This window comes from Dermacentor andersoni, chromosome 6, assembly GCF_023375885.2.
Source record: "Dermacentor andersoni chromosome 6, qqDerAnde1_hic_scaffold, whole genome shotgun sequence".
In the NCBI taxonomy this organism is placed as follows: domain Eukaryota; kingdom Metazoa; phylum Arthropoda; class Arachnida; order Ixodida; family Ixodidae; genus Dermacentor; species Dermacentor andersoni.
In genome coordinates, this window is record NC_092819.1 from 23,387,833 (window position 1) to 23,400,770 (window position 12,938).

The following is a 12,938-nucleotide window of genomic DNA, read 5'->3' on the forward strand; positions in this document are numbered from 1 at the left end:
CTTTTTCTTTCTCTTTCTTTTCTTTTTTGAGGTGCACGAGTGCCGCGAACGCTTCGCGAGTCCGTCGTCAGCCCAGGCACCGACTTGCACACAAAATATACACGACAATATCATGGCGCAGCAGTCCCTGGGCCGCCATCCAATTGATGGGTAGTGCGTGAACTTCTCTTGACTTGACCACGAGCTTTGCCGAGGGCACGCTGTTTTATTATTCGTCGAAGGCTAGCACAAATTGACGCGTCATGGAAGAACGATCTGATGCGTCCACGCTCGCTTGTCCGATTGCTTGGCGCGGCCCACACCACTGGCTGAACTGCACCCAATTAGGGAGAGAGAACATGGGGATACGACAGGAGAAGTAGAAATAACAAGCATAAGGAGCACAGTGGTTGGTGGTGAGGAGCGGACAGTGAGTAGATTGTGAATGGAAGCAGGGCTGTTGTTGCTCACTCCTGCAGACAGCTGGCGCATTGTCCGTTCGAGAGTGCGGCATGGCTGAAGTGGCTGCAGCGCATCTAGAAACACCGACGAGCGGTATAGGAACGACGAAGACGTTCTCCTATAAGCCGCTTCCTCGCTTTTCTTACTTTTTTTATTTCGCATGTTGCCTTCCTCACTTCGGCCCTACCACACCTCCTTCTTTCGTTCGTTATTTTTTTTCTTTCGTTTGGTCGCTACTGCATTGTGTCTGCCGCTGTCACCACTCAGCGGAGCTGGATTGGCGTTCCGCTCGGGCAGTCCAGGCACGCTGCCTTCTGCTCATGAAAGGCGAATCGGAGGGAAAGAAAAACAGATCTGCACACTCAAACCTCACTATTGCCGTGCAGCGATGACTAGGCGGCGCACCGACGAGGTTACCCTTACGAGTTGAAGAAAGTGGCGCCATTGTTTCTCAGCACACTTCTCCTTATCGCTTTCTAAAGCACGCATCCGTCACGAGCGAGCGATCAAGAAGTATACTTGAAAAATGCGTCAGTGGAAATGTCAACGCTGCGTCTTGCACATCATCGTCCGCTAGCAGCATTTAAGAGCGGACAACCTATCTCTCGACGTGCACGGACACTGCGGAGAAACGAGGTGCACAGGAATACTTTTGCCACTCTGATTGCCTGACGAGCCACCGGTGTGTTCTGGAGCGCTCCGGTGGCAATAAAATACACCTACTATATTTGCACCTCTGGTTCCTCCTAAAAAAAGTATGAAAAAAAAAGTGTCACAGCGACTTTGTGACTGTAATCTTCCGAGGCGTGACTAGGCAGTTTCCTGAATGCGGGAAGAAAAAAAAGAAAGAAAGAAAAAAGAATCTCACACTGGACAACGCTACACGCGTTCCGAAACCATTCACACCGGTATTTTTCTTTGCACTCGGTACGTTGTGTTTGGTTCAGTTGTACATCCGCGCGTCCAGCAGCGTCTTATGCTGTTCCCGACAGCTGACGACCTAAACGGCGTGGAGGAATACACGCGTGTTCTGATTGGCTGAAGCTAGCCATAGCTTGTACAACGTTGCACGGTATTAGCCAGACAATACGTGCGGGCAAGGCAGGGAAAAGGCAAGAGAACATAGAGAAGACAGCGAAGGCATCTCACGGAAGCAATGGCTTTCCGTGATGGCGCCGAGGTCACAGTGAGCGCCAAGTGAACCTCGTCGCCTCCGCGTTTGGAAAGCAATTGCCGTGGACGTTCGCAGGCTGCCGGGGGAGAATAAGGGTGGAGAGTGCGAGCTCAGGCGACGAGGGGGGAAAGATTGATGCCCATGCGCCTCCGTGTCCCGTCGCGTTCGGGAAACGACTTGCTGGCCCGCACTTCAGCGATACGCGACTAGGATCGACGAGAAGAAACGCTGTTGCGACCCTCAAAGTCGGGAGTGCTTCCTGGATTCCTTTTGAGACCCAATCCCCAATATATATGTGTATTGCGCGTACGCGGAGGTATCCGCGGATTGGCCCGCCGCGGTCATTTGTCACGGAAAAACAAACGCTACACGCACTGCGAGCGCTGAAATCCGCGGCGCAATCCTGACACCGAATTCGAGACTGAAGTTAGGGATTTAAGTTTAACGACCGGAAAGGAAAAGAAAGAAAAAGAAAGGAATTTAGGGTGGGCGCGTGGCAGTGCGGAAGGACAAACGAATGACTCACTTCTGTTACTCAATTGTTCTGTGTGGTGTTAAAAGTGGCTCCTTCGTTTCTTCACACGCGCTAAGTGTCTGCAGATATACGAGAAGCAGCGGCTGTGATACTCGTGCACAATAAATAAAAAAAATCAGACTGGAAAAGGACAAAAAAAATGTAGAAAGAAAGGCAGGAGTTAGATAGTTAAGAAATATACTATCCACAAAGAACATAAGTAAATTAGATTAGATTGTATCTGAAGGAGAGAGAGAGAGAGAGAGAAGTCTGGTTAATGCTACCACAAGCAGGAGGAGGAGTAGATTTTAATGAAGAGAAAGGAGGAGAGGTCGGCCTGAAGAGCGTGTCTCTAGCCTGCTACTCCTCACTGGGGAAAGGGGAAGTGGGAAATACAGGGAAAGGTAGGTGGCGGGTGATTATGTTATGGTACAATGAGTTACTGTACGACAAATCTGTACCGATGCCTGTACAGATGCGCACATGAACTCTGCATTTTCAATCGTCTTTGTACTCCAAGGTTAAACGCAGCTCACACAGAGAGCTTGCCTAGCCCACACTCTAGTTATAGTTGAGCATCTTGCCTTCAATATGCATTCAATAACTTTCATATCCTCATTGCCATACAATGTTGCTCGCATAATCACTTGACCAGGCCAGAACGAAGATATAGCTGAACGTCTGCATGCTCAATCTCAATAATTCGGCGGCTAAAACGCTATGTTGCCGAGTATAAGGTCGCGGGTCTGATTCTCAACAACGGCGGACTGAATGCTGGTGCAGGCGAAATAAAAAAAGAGCAAAAAAAAGAACAGGCGTGTTATGTGTCTGTTCAAGTTAAACGCTAAATAGTCCCCTGGAAATCAAAATTAATTCCGAGTCCTGCACTGGGGCGCGACATTGAAACGTGAGATCCCTTATAGGATTAATACATTAGCATTTCAATACTTATAGTATTAATATTAAAAAGTAAGTACCTTGTCTTTTTCCCTCTTTCGCACGCCCGTATACACAGACGCACACTCGCGCAGCGGTGCACTAAAGCGAGAGAAGTCCGTAACGGAAGGAGCGCTCAGTGATGGAATAAATGACGCCATCATCATTTCTGCGACCGTCGACAGCACACCGTCCTTATTGTACGTCGTATGGGAAGTTCGACGAGGGGCCAACCATTGTGGGGTCAGACCCTCCGACTAGCGCGGATGGTCGACCCTGCGGACGAGCTGCCGGAGTGGATGGCAGTCGTTGAGGCAACGACAGTGTGCCGGGGCGCATTGTCGCGAAGAAACAAGACGCGCGGACCATTACGCCTTCTTACGACCCTGACGGCGTCTTGTGGGAGACGAATCAGTGGTCTTCCCTTTCTCAAAATTATTGACGGGCAGTACGTCTTCTGATTACCTGATGATAACTATAATAACCATTATGTCGCCGTGTGAATAGTAAGGACTTTTCTTTGATGAATGGAAGACAGCTGCGTTCGAGGCTAAGGAAGAGAAGTGGCCGGAACTGAAATGAAATGTTACCGTTATAATAATGTGCGGCAGAGCAATGCGCGTATGTATTAAAGTGGCCGGCTAAGTTAGTGTGGCCAACCATTTCTTGGACTCAGTGACCAAAAGTATTTTTATTGTTAAAGGGAAGAACACAAAACCTCTGCATGTGAGCAGGAGGCACCGTCACACTGCACGTAACTTACTCGATTCCAGAATGGCGTGAATTGATGCACAGCCTTCGCGAGAAACTTCCATTTGCCTACACGCAATCTACGAGAAAGTGCTACGTCCATCTCTATGGGAAGGAAATAGAACGAACGTTTCTTTAATGCACTGCTTCAGAAACTGATGATATCAGTGAGATAGTAATAGACGAAGCAGCGCTGCTCAGGAACTGCGAAATTTACATGTGTTACACTTCTATTTACACTTTCACACAGGAACGTCAAAACACGGCGCTAGCGCTCTTAGCGGTAGTGCCACGTCTGTTGAGTGACGATGTGACCAACGTTCGCGAGGAAGAACTCTAAGCGTCTAAGCTTGACGGCAGTTTGCTCTGCTTATAGCGTCTTATACAGAAAATATAAAGCCTAACGTTTAAGTTAAGTAACGTCACCTCCTGTTGCTAAAAACGGCATACACGCAGCTATAGTCGCGTTATTGTTGCTGCTGGCGTGTTGAGTTGAAGTCTCGCTGAAAAGCACTTTCGTAGACAGTAGCTCCACCAGTTATCCGGTGGAGAAATACGGCGCGTAACGCGTGCGCGCACAGGCACACACACAGGCTTCTTAGCGTTGCCTTAAGTCTCCACCTTACTACCCCCCCCCCCCTGCCCCGAAAAAAAAGGAAAGAAAAGTGAAGCACTACAATTTTGGACGAGCATCGCCTGACGTTAAGCTAAGAACACATATGCCGGCTCCCGTCTTCTATACGCTGCCTCTGTGTGATACGCAAAGAAAAACGATGTCGAGTCAACGAGATATGACGCACGGCTCGCCTAGGTTGGTAACTTTGAAAGCAAGGCAGGCACGAGGAAGCCACCGATGGGCGCCGCTGGTGTAAAAAAATTCGGGAGCCCGTCCCCTGCGTTTCCGCTCCAAGGAGCGCGAGTAAGTTTTCTCGCGACGCGAGGCAGCGGAGCCAAGCTGAGAGCGTGGGGGAAAGCCGCGGTTACAGCTCGTCCCCGATGAAACCTTTCGAAAACGAGGATAGAAGGGTGGGAAAGAAAGTATTAAAATAATGAGAAAAAAAAAACACAAAGAAAAAGAACACAGCGAATTGTAGAAGAGGAAGGATAAAAAGGATAAAGGATAGAGAGAAGAAAGAAAATGGGTGAAGCAGCGAAGTAAAGACGAATGGAAGGAAGGAAAGAAGGAACGATAGGAAGCGAGGAATAACATAAATGCAGGAATGAAGTTTTCCGGGAAAGTAAAGGAGGGTGCAAGGTGGAAAGAAAATAAAGGAAGAATGAAACAAAAGAAAGAATGAAGGAATCAGATTAAGGAGCGAATGGATAAAGACAAGGAAGCAAGGAAGGTAGAGCATGAGGAACGAATGAACAAAGTGAATCAAGGAAGGAGAGAAGTAGGTGAGAAAGAAGAAAGTAACAAGAAAGTAACTAAGGCAACGAAAGGAAGGATGTAATTGGGGTGAACAAAGAAGGAAGCAAGACAGAAATTACCCAAAGTAGGGAATAAAGAAAAGCAAGTGGGAAGAAAGGAATCAAATAATGAAGCGAGATAGCAAGGAAAGAGAGGCGAGGAACCAATAAAAGAAACGTCAGGAGGGAATAAAGAGAAGTAGGTCCCCGACGAAATATGGAACCAGCATTCAGCGGCTAGTGAGGCTGTTAGACGCATTGAGTATTAGAAACAACATCGCGAGGGCACAGGATGTCTTTCCTTGCAGTCTGAAACGTTTTACTTCTCTTTATCCGGACACCAGAGACGTAGCTCACAGGTAAAGTGTTTCTTGAGGCGATGGTTTAAGAATATCTTACCTAATCTACGGCATTCCTTTTTTTTTTTACTTTCTGCGTCACATGCGGCCGTGTTGGCGTGTGCCGATAAAGGCGAAAGCAAAACGGGGTTGCCAGCTGCACTGAACTGACGTGAAAGGTCGCCTTTTCTGTTCCGTTCAAGCAGTCCAGGCGAAATAACTATTTTTTTGTTGTTCTTTGGTTCGCAGATTCACAGTGAAGTGTTGCGGTGCGCGCTGCTGAGTCATTTCCTTCTTCCCTTTGTTTATCTCACCTAAGACCGCCCCACCGGTATCGTCATTAGTCACCCGAGCTTCACCTCGGCGTCGTCTTTCTCGATTTTGCTTTCTCCGACAGTGTAATTTATGGACATTGCCGTTTCATAAGGGTGCTGGATCTGATGCGGCGAGTAATTAGCGCCAGCGAGAGCCTAACGACGTTTTAATGCCCTTAGTATGAAGACGCCAGCTGGCGGTCTGCAGGGCGGACTCTCTGCTCAGGGCGATGAGGAGAGCACGCGGAGGAAGAGGGTTAGAGAGCGGCAAGAGGACCGCTCTACAATTATTAGCAGAGTATTCCAGCCATGGTCATTTCCTTGCCTTGTTTTTTTCATTCGGCGTTAAGCAAGCGGGGATTCTCTTCTCAAATATAGCATGAACCACCTAATATGTCTTGCAAAACTGGCAGGCAGATAGAAACATGCAGCCAGCTGAAAAGGTGCGCAGACGAAGGGCATAAAGGACAAGGCGAGATGGATCTCCGTCCTTTAATCGCTTTTTTTCGAGGTAATGGATGCAGACAGACGAAATTAACTCCTGATCTCAGATCTCAAAAAGGCCCGGTCGGATAATTATGAGCCTAACAATAACTTGAATTCACACTTTTACTGTTTATTAAACTTAAAATAAAAAAATACGCCTCGTGGCTTATCGTGAAAAGCGAGATGAATTACGGATTGGGAAGCGAGAGACATATGTTTATAACAGGAATGCCTGCTGACCGCAATGAAGAAAAAGCGACAGATGCAAAGATTCTGCACATGCGTTAATGCGCCAAGTAGTTCTGCAGAGTTTGACGATGCTTTCGGTTTCTTGGAACAGATACCTAATTAGCGTAGCTGCCACGTGCGACGGCATTCTAAGGAGTGTTCTATCGCAAGAACTTTTCAAATTAGTTGTTTAATAGCAGAGATAGAAATATTTGAAATGCCGCGAACCCATGATTTCAGGAGGCGAGAGTCACCGCCAACATAGACACTCTTTCCACTTACGCCGTCCAGCCTCTGCAAGCGAAACGCCTTCCCTGCGTTCTCCCATACCGGAGCCGGAGGATCGCGTGACGATTACGTCACGGGCCCCGCGCCTTCATAATTTTTTTTTTCTCGCGCGCGTTTTTTGCTGAGCGGCGCCCTTTCGGTTACCTGTTGCGTTTAATTGTCTAGTTTCGTGTAGCGGAGGATATGGCGTGCTCTGTACGGGGACACCTGATCAGCGGTATAAGTCAGTAGCACAATCACGAGCACTGAGGAAGGCGTGAAAAGATGAAAGAGCACGACTGCGGCGCTGGAACACGGTAGAAAATGACACATTTTCGTTCTCTGCGCGCGCGACTGCACAACGCGGGAACAAGAAGACGAAACAGAAGTAAACCTCTCTTGCTACGGTACGAAATAAAACAAACACACGCAGCCATTCGGTTTGTGCGTTTTATTATTTCGCTAAACTTTAGTTCCTCTATTGAATCAACAGATTAAACAAATAACTGGTGTAGCCTTGAGTAATACTCGAAGTCACGTGTCGCTATGAGTGACGTCACAGCACTACCATGTACGTAGGCGCACGATTTACGTCGACTCTCCGGCTGGGAGCGCGGCGCCCGCGAGGAGAAAGACAAACGACGTTTGTTTTGAAATTTAAGCTCTTTCCACGGTGCGTAGGGATGTCATACTTAGCAGACACGATAATTAATGCGCATTGTACGCACTGCGCTTATCAGCTCAAAAGCGGCCATACCTGGTGAGGGGCCCTTTAAAGATGCGGAACACGACAATTGCCGCGACGATTGCCGCCGCCCCTGACGCATTCATCGCATCCTCCTACTGCCAAGCCATCATGCGAACGTTAGCCGCGCTGCAAGTCCCGACTAGCCATTGAAATTGGATTGGTTGAAATGTGCCTCATCACGAAGTCAGGTGGGTGCACGCTGCTGGCGGAAAGTGCGTGGCACGCGCGTTGAAAATCTTTGGAAGGGCTGCTGCAAACATTGTGCAGGGAAGCAGCAATAGGTGCTCAAACATCCCCGTCTGCGCGCAACAGGGGGTACAAGTCTCACGCGGCAAGACCGAGGCGGACCTTGCGTGTTCCTGCCCACACGCTGCTGACAACGGCAGCACCACACGCTGAAACTGGGGCTACGACAGCACAGGTCTGTGCTGTAGTAACAGACTAATATTGGAGAGTGCCATCATAAAAGTAAACTGATTTGAAAAGACCGACCAGCACCCACTCGGTGTCAACACACTTATGCTAGGTACATTCGACTGGTCACTTCCAAATGCTCCCGCGGGGCTGTTTACACTCGGATGGTGCAACTAGAGCGCTCGGAACCCATTCGCATGATTCATTCGGAGTGCCGCGCGCGATCCAGCTCAATGGGCTCGAAGGCGCTCTCATCTTCCAGCTGAAAAAGCGATCGAGATCTGCCAGACCTCCGATCACGTGGCTCCTTCCTTTGCACTGGGGAGCAGACGGACGTTTCGCTCGGCCAGGCTTCCTCTGCCTCCAATGCCGAGATGCCTCCGCATCGGGGCAGACCATGTCCCAGCGCGGTAGAAACCAGTCGGATATACAATTAGATTCTGATATAGGATTAGCGATCTGTTGCAGTGGATCACGCGTCCGTGCAGATAAATACACCTAGAAATGTCAGCCTGGAGGAGGCTCTACGCTACCATGTCCATGTTTTCGTTTCCCTTTGAGCCGTAAGCAATGTAAATCGGAACCAACTCGACCAGCTGTCCACATTGATGCAGCTCCTTTAGGACACTCGTACGGACGGCGACACCACGTTTCCTTCCTAGGAGGTGTCGTACGAAACTCTATGCTCGTGCAAGCACAACGAAGCGCATGCATGGCGTACACCCTGCACTGCACTGTAAAGCGAACTCCCCGCGAAAGGGGGCGCGTGCGACGGTGCCACCATCGGGAGAGGAACACGGACTGTGTTTTTCCTCGCTCGGTTGAGCTCCTCGGACGTCGGTAGCGAGCGAGCGAGCGCTTTCACTCGGCCGACAGGGCGGCTGGTAGTGGAGCACGGCGCACTCTCAAAAACGGGCCGGCCGAAGGGCACAGATGTGTAAATATATCAGCGATCCTTCTCTAAACGTCATTGATTCGCTGAGGCGTGCATATATGTATGAAATCGTGGAATAAGTTCTGTTGAAAGAGAGTAAGAATGAAAGGAAGAAAGAAAGAATAAGAACTGTTGAAGGGAGGAAGAATTGCCGAAAGAGGCCGGCTCGAAAACTGAAGCAGATCTGTCTAACTCCCTATTTTACTCACTCTCACCACTTGAGGAGGAGGCTCTCGGACAATATTATCTTCATCTTCACGAGCACTCAACAGGAAAGCGCCAATAACCCGAGAAAAAATTAATAAAGAAAACATAGAGAAGGACGTTGTAGCGAAAGAAACGCAATAACGAAGGCATAACGGTAAGAAGAGATAATAAAATGCTGCCTAGAGAAGAAGAAATGGCTAAAGAAATTGCTAGAAGGAGAAGTGAGATTGAATCGCTGGTCGGCGGGAAAAAAAGGAAAGAAGCGCGATCGGTAACAGAAGAAACGCAACAGTGAGAAGAACGCAATAGCGAAGGAAATGCAATAAGAGAAGGAGATCACAAAAATAATAAAAATGAATGATAACCTTAAAGTATAATGCCGAAAAAAAAGAATATAAACAGGCACAAAGAAACAGCGGTTGGACGGCGGCCCTCGCGCGAATATAACGCATTCGGGGCCGCGAAGATTGCTCGCCACGGTCTCTTTCCATTTCTTTATTCTTTCATTCTTAACGGAGGTGCTTTGCCTTGGGTCGTTCGTTATTGATCACTGCGCGCTCGCACTAGAAGTGGCTGGAAGACGAGTGCTGCCGGCAGAAAGTGTGAGCGTGCGCCAAAGAGACGTCGTGGGCGATGAGTGAAGCACCAAGCTTAGTGAGGAGGGCAAGTGGTGGGGGTGTGGGGGGGGGGGGGGGGGGGGTGTTGAGTGAGGGCAAAAAGTGGACGCACGCGTGGAGAAAAGAAGCTGGAAGTACGCGCAGGAGGACGAGGACGAGACCAAGCAGGAGGCGAAGAGACTCGAACGCGCGCGGCTGGCGTCTGTCCATTGTGCGGCTGCTGATCCCTCGCCATCTCAATCAGCTCGTTCTATTATCTTTAGTCTTTAGCAGGCCTCCCCCACTCGTTACCGCTTTTCCTCCATCATCGCTCGCTCAGCGGGCGTCCGGAAGGTCTCGTCGAAGTTGGTGAAACGAACGCTGCGACGCCGACGCGTTCTTTTCAAGTTCGGCGCACCTGCAGCTGCCGTCGGCACCGCATCTCCATTCAACTGTTGCCAACGAGAACGCGCGTCGCGTCGTGCATCTAATTACGTGCATGACGAGATGCGCGCAGCGTTGCGGGTGCCGTGTGAACGGGGCGCGCCGCCATTCCTGCGCGAGCCAAAAAGAAAGGCATTGTCACAATTTCCCCGCAAGTACCTCGGATAACAGTGGCCCCCACACCCAAGAACATGCACCCTGAGTACAATAAAGCAAGGCGAAAAGCACGCGCACAACATATTAGAACAATGTACGACAATAATCCCACGTACAACACAATATACACCGACGCAGCCGCGTATTCGAACGTACACTCGAGCGCCAGTGATGCCCAAAAGAACGTCAGGAGGTACGCAGTGGCAATCGTCGACACGAAAGCACAGCAATAATTTACGGCTTCGGTCAGGGCAGGTACTACGGCGGCTGCTGAAACTTTCGCCGTGGCAATGGCCCTCGCTCACGCGGAACGCACGCAAAAGAGCGTCACCATAATAAAAGACTCACAAGAAGCATGTCGCATTTTTCTCAGGGGCCACGTGTCCAAAAAACATGTCACTCAATAATACCGACGAAATTCGCCCATCATCACCGGATCCTATAGTGTCCAGGTCGTACAGGCCTGAGGGCAACGAACTGGCCGATTCGCTAGCCCGAGTTATTATTAACCGGGCCGACTTGACTGGGACGGTCCCAGCTGGGTAGCCACTGTAATGACCCCAATCCAACGGGATTGGGGTCATTACAAGCCCGGGAGATTCTCGCTCATCAGCGTGCAACCAGACAAAAATACCCTCCCCCTCACCCACAACTCAGTGGAGAGGAAGCCGCCAGCTGGCGAAAAATTCAGACTGGGGTATTCCCCCACCTTAAATTACAGAATGCCATGTTCCCCACTTGCTACAGGCCCGACTGCCCGTGGTGCGGCGGCATTACTTGGGACTTGGGACAACACATTACTTGGGATTGTGAATCATACCCGTTTAATAAAACACTCCACACAATGCAGCAATGGGAGGCACAGCTAACCAGCTCAGACCTGGCAGGACAACAGTCCTTCATAAGACAGGTCAAGCGGGCGGCCGAGGCCAGCGGGGCCTTGGACTAAAGGGGCTCCGATCACTGCACGTAAATCGTTTGAGTCAATAAAAGTATCTCTCTCTCTCTCTCTCTCTCTCCCCGCAAGTACAGATTTTTGTGGATGTCGACAGATTTGTCTTGCTTGTGGTATACGAAAGTGCACAAAGAATTTTCGCGGTCGCCAAACTATTTCTTTTATCATGTTGGATGTCTGAGATTGACGTGTGATATATGCAGGTTTATACAAAATGTACGACGTTGCTAGATTCCCGCGTCTTGAGCTACGCAAATATTTTTGAGATCAAAGAAATTTTGTGGAACTGACAACACTTGTACTACCTTTTATTGCCTATGTGTAGGAGACAGCTTATGTTCCGCAATAGCCGGGAGTTATAACCTTACACCCCCGTTCCTCCGCTAGCCCAAGCAACGGTATTTACCATTTACGTTTTCGAAACCACAATACGCAGGCTGCGAAATGAGGTGAGACGAAAATGAAGCGCTTTTTTTCGTCTTTCTTTTTGTTTGAAACACGATAGTAACGAACTTGTTGCTGCAGAGGTAACTTTTCTGCGTTAATGGGATTAGCGCGAATGTTACTTTTCAAGCGTAGCTTTCTTTGTAGCATGCGATGGTTTAGATGCACTGATTACTGGAGATAGTTAGCTTGTGCAGAGAAGATATCGGGCAGCGAGAAACGGAGGTTCAGAGGAGAATGCAGAATGAAGGGTCACGCGCGCCGATTAAGTCGGCGCAATCAACGACGTCACCAGGAGAAGGTGAAAGCTTCCCTTACACCGATTCCCACGGCGCATCAGATCTGCGCTTTATTTTTTTTTACTGTCACTGCAGACACCTGCATTTTCCTATCTGCCATGATGTACAATCTTCAGACTCATCGTAACTTCTACACCTTTTGACCGAATTTCGCCGCAGGGTTGCTTCGACGCCACGGTGACCAGAACTCTGGAATGGGAGAAGAAGGATGAAAAATCAACCGCCATTTATACGATACACTCATATTCAACAGCTGTAAGGAAATAATATCCAGGGCGTTCCCGTATTGCGTCCGTGGTGCCACGTTCGAGTCATTAATACGATATGCAGCACAGTCACGTTGCATTGTAGCTAGCCGGTCGCAATTCATCCGACACTTCATACAACCTTTTGTGCGGAACATTTCTCTTTTCGTCCTACGCTTAACTTTTTTCAACGTTCTGTGCACTGTTGTGGACAGCAGACGAAGCAAAGTGCCTGCTCCTAATACGACGCGCGTTCACACAGAACTAAATATTGTGGCGTTTTACGTGCCAAAACCAAGATATGATTATGAGGCAAGCCGTAGTAGGGCGCTCCGAAAATTTGGACCACCTGGGTTTCTTTAATGCACACCTATATCTAAGTACGCGGGTGTTTTCGCATCTCGCCCCCATCGAAATGCGGCCCCTGTGACCGGGATTCGATCCCGTGACTTCGTGCTCAGAAGCCGAACACTATAGCCACTAAGCGACCACGGCCGGTCCTCACACAGAAATAAGTGGTATGGACAACGTTTCACGGTTGCAAACTTAGGAGAACACGAAGAAACAGCGCAGGAAAAATTGGCAGACGATCGAATTCTTTGGCACTGTTCACCACCTTATATGCTACTTTTTGAAAA

At 49.1% G+C, this 12,938-nt stretch overlaps 1 protein-coding gene and 1 long non-coding RNA gene across 2 annotated transcripts in view; one reads left to right on the forward strand and one right to left on the reverse strand.

The window, feature by feature from the left end:
- The window catches only part of LOC126521378 (cubilin-like), a 259,243-nt gene that overhangs the window by 51,086 nt on the left and 195,219 nt on the right, over positions 1 to 12,938 (forward strand). The gene's annotated exons all lie outside the window — the stretch shown is intronic.
- Positions 11,692 to 12,938, reverse strand: part of LOC129382261 (uncharacterized) — a 113,738-nt gene continuing 112,491 nt past the window's right edge. The window contains exon 5 of the long non-coding RNA XR_008610363.2: positions 11,692 to 12,244. This is a non-coding gene — a long non-coding RNA (uncharacterized lncRNA). The remainder of the gene's footprint in view (positions 12,245 to 12,938) is intronic.